Below are 4345 nucleotides of genomic sequence, written 5' to 3' on the forward strand. Positions count from 1 at the left end.
TGTGTGTGTGTGTGTGTGTGTGTGTGTGTGTGTGTGTGTGTAACACAGTATCTGTGCCCTTGTCAATACTGGGGACTTCAGTGAGAGCATAAAAAGTACTGCTTTCAGCCAGGCCTGGTAGTGCAGGCCTATAACTCCAGCCCCTTAGCAGGCTGAATCAATAGGATTTTTGAACAGGGTCCTTAAGAGCTTCAGAATGAGTTCAAGGCCGTACCTGGTGAGAGGGCTGAGCAGGTAAAGGTACTCACCACCAAGCCTGACATCCAGAGCTCAATCCCAGGACCCGAGAGTGGAGAGAAAGAATGGACTCCTACAAGCCGGGGCATCCATGCCCACACGCATACACAGTAGAAATTAATCAACAGTAAAGAGAGTCAAAATAAAAGGTAAGAAGGAGGCTGGGGACGTTGTCTAAGGGGTAGAGCCTTTGGCCAGCCACATGTGGGTCCCTAAGACCAATCCTCTGCAGCATAAAGAAAAAAGTAATAATGGCTTCAATTTCCAGTATTTGCCTTTGGAACTAAGTACAGCTCACCAATTTGTTAAGCAGCAGTACGTGAAACCTGAACCAATGTCCATGTTCTTCCAGGTTGGTCACTGAGTACTGCTGTGGCCTTCTGTCTGCCCAGCAGATGGGGAGCTCTGAGCTCACCTCTGATACGATGCCAAATGGCAAGGGCTCTGTGGACCAGGCAGAGGCCTGCAGACCTGGCTTCCCACTGTCAGATTCAGTCTTGGAGTTTTGCTTGGTTTGCATTTTCTAGTGGCTTTCCTGAGACCTGTGGGTATTTCCTCAAGCATTCACTTCCAGCTGCCTCTGTTGTTGTTTTCCTCTTCCCTTTGAGGCTCTAACCACCAAGCTCTCAAAGCAGAACATTCAGGGAGAGCAGCTGGGAGAGTCCAATGCAAGTGTCTAACTGCAGTAGATACTCAAACTCAATGTAATCTTTTTAAAAATAAGTTTTAAAAAAGATATTATCATATATATATATATATATATATATATATATATATATATATATATGATGAGTATACTATAGCTGTCTTCAGACACACCAGAAGAGGGCATCAGATTCCATTACAGATGGTTGTGAACCACCATCTGTATGTGGTTGTTGGGAATTGAACTCAGGACCATCTGGAAGAGCAGTCAGTGCTCTTAACCTCTGAGCCATCTCTCCAACCCCACACTATTCTTAAACTTGTCTGTAGTCTAGGCAGCCTTGACCTTGTCTTCTAATCCCACACTCACCAGTAGATAGGTTCACAGCCCCGTACCAGCCATCCCGACTAAAAAACATCTCTCTTAGTGAGTCACCTGTACATTTACTAGTAAGCACGGTTTTATGTTTTTCTGAGACAAGGTTTCCTTGAGTGGCCCTCGCTATATTAGAACTTGCTGGGTAGACCAGGCTGGCCTCAATGCATGGAGATTTACCTGCCTCTGTACCAGGTTCTGGGTTTAGAGAGATCTGCCACCACACCTGGAGATTCATGATTTATCATTCGATGGGTTGTTTTGCTAGGATTTAAATTCAGAACTTGTATATTCAAGGCATGGGCTCTACCACTGAACTATCCTCTAGTTACGATGGAACACTTACATCTCTGGAGGCCTAGAAAGTCTTGCTTAGTGGGGTAAAGAGAATCATAAAGCTTGACACGGAGTCACCTGACCAAATTCAGTGGGAGAATGTGAGTTTGGTGGCAGAATTTTATCTCATTTTGGGAAAATTCAGCATTCAGGAGGCTGAGGCAGGAGGATTGATTGTGTATTTGAGGTCAGTCTGGGATGGCTATGTAATAAGACCCTGTCTCAAGAAAAAAAAAAAAAAACAAATTAAGGCCAATGTAGTAGTGTACACCTGTAATCCCAGCATTTGTGAGGCAGAGGCAGGAGGATTGCCACATGTTGAGCCATCTCTCCCAGCCCCGCAAACCATGTAATTTTAGCACTGAGGAGGTCAAGTCACGAAGGTCAGGAGCTCAAGCTCATTCTCATCATGGTAAGTTTGAGGCAAATCTAGGCTACTTGTGACTCTGTCTCAAAACAAATTAGTTAGCCAGGTGTGGTGGCACACGCCTTTAATCCCAGCACTTGGGAGGCAGAGGCAGGCTGATTTCTGAGTTTGAGGCCAGCCTGGTCTACAGAGTGAGCTCCAGGACAGCCAGGGCTACACAGAGAAACCCTGCCTCGAAAAACCAACAAAACAAAACAAAACAGAACAAACAAACTAAAAAAAAAAAAAAAAAAAACCAAAAACAAATTAGTTAACTAAAAACGAATAAGATAGGTATAAATGCATGCACATGCACATACACCTACATATAAGTGTATACCCACAATGCATGTTTAAATGTATGAGAAAACTATCCAGAAAGCTGTGGAACCCCAGGGATGTTATTTGCTCTCTGAAGGGCTTATATTTACTCCTGTAAAGCTTATGGATGAGATGGGGAAAATGTCAGGCCATTGGGTTAGCTTGCATGAGGCCTTGGATCCCATCTATAGCACCAAAAAGAAAAGAAAAAAAAAAAAGAAGGAAGTGATGGTTGTCAGAGCAACAGTGAATATACTGATGCATCACACCTGCAATCTTAGCACTTGGAAGGCTGATGCAGGTGATTGCGAGTATGGAGCCAGCCTGGGCTACCAAGATCCTGTGTCAATAAAACTCACCCCAAAAGCCCTCTCAACGAAGTATTTTCCACAATCTGTAACTTTTACAAGTAACCATTAAAATAACAATGAATTCTTTTTCTAAAAGCTGAAGGGTCTATCCCGAGGCTTCTGTTCCATGGCAAGCAGTGTGTGTGTGTGTGTGTGTGTGTGTGTGTGTGTGTGTATGTGTGTGTGTGTGTGTGTGTATTCCTCAGAGCAACTTGAAGACCTGATATTATGAATAATCCCTTCTTTGGCCTCATTGACTGTCTTTCACGGGCACGCTGGAGGAACAGACTACCTGTTGATGCCTTGTCAACGTTGAAGGTATTTTGGGCGTGTTTGTCTGTGATGAAAACTTCTCTCCAGACTTTGAACTTCAGCTGGCAGCCTATGAAAATCTTGCTGAGCAACCCAGCGGGCCCTGCAGTGCTTGGAAGAGGTCCTTCTTGCCTCTTGCAGCTTGCAGAAGCTGCTGCAGTGCGCCACAGTGCCACAAGGAGGAGCTAAGCGCCGCTGTGCAAGCTGGAGACCCGGAAGTCCGCCCTGGGCTACCAGCATCCTATGAAAGCCACATTTGATACCTTAACTGGACAGTCTGGGAACTACTGGAGACATCACTTCAAGATCTGGGTCCAAGTACACACATAGCTCATTTTTCTTGGCGTGTCTTCTTACTCTTCATCGGTTGCTTTTTGTTGAATAAAATCAAACTGACCCAGGTGTGGTGGCGAACTTCTGTAACTGAAACATTAGGGAGGTGGAGGCAGAAGGGCCAGATTATTCTCATTAGGTAAATTTGAGACCAGCCTGGGCTACATGAGATCCTGCCCCATACACTAAAACAAATGAAAAACAAAGTACAGCAAATCAAACTGACACAGTAGTGGTGGTGCATACGTTTCATCAGATCACTGGAGAGAGTGAGGACGGATGATCTTAAGTTCCAGGCTAGCCCAGTCTAAACAGTCGGTTTCAGACAAGTCAGACTTACACAGTATGATCCAGCTACAATAAAAAAAAAANAAAANAAAAACAAAAAAAAACAAAAAAAAAAACCAAAGCAATGTAAAAGCCAGGGAGTTGGACCATGTGCTGTTTAGCACCCCACATTGCACAAGGCAGTGCTCCCAACAGAGGTCTTTTGGCCTCAAAAGACCCTTAGTGGGGAGGCTAAGAGAACCAAGGATTTCTATTACAATAATGAAACAAAAGCAATTTGGACAGGAAAGGATTTATTTAATCTTTCAGCATTGTAGTCCACCATCCAGGGAAGTCAAGGCAGGAATTCAAGACAGGACCCTGGAGGCAGAAACATACAGAGGACATGGTGTGTGTGTGTGTGTGTGTGTGTGTGTGTGTGTGTGTGTGTGTGTGTGTGTGTGTGTTTTATGCTAGTCTTTTTTCTGGTCATGATTGAACCCAGAACCTCACAGATGTAGGCAAGCATTCTACCTCTGAACTATACTCTTAGCTCTGTTTTGATTTTAATGTATTATTATTATTGTTGTTGTTGTTGGGATGCATCTTCCTGCCTCAATCAAATCTATTTTAGATAATTTCGTTATGAGAGCAGCTGATAGAGATTCAACAGGGAGGGAAGATAACATTGGGAGGAAGGGAGGGAAGGAGAGAAAGAGAAGGAGAGAGAGAGAGAGAGAGAGAGAGAGAGAGAGAGAGAGA

This window comes from Mus pahari, chromosome 2 (assembly GCF_900095145.1).
Source record: "Mus pahari chromosome 2, PAHARI_EIJ_v1.1, whole genome shotgun sequence".
Taxonomy (NCBI): Eukaryota; Metazoa; Chordata; class Mammalia; order Rodentia; family Muridae; genus Mus; species Mus pahari.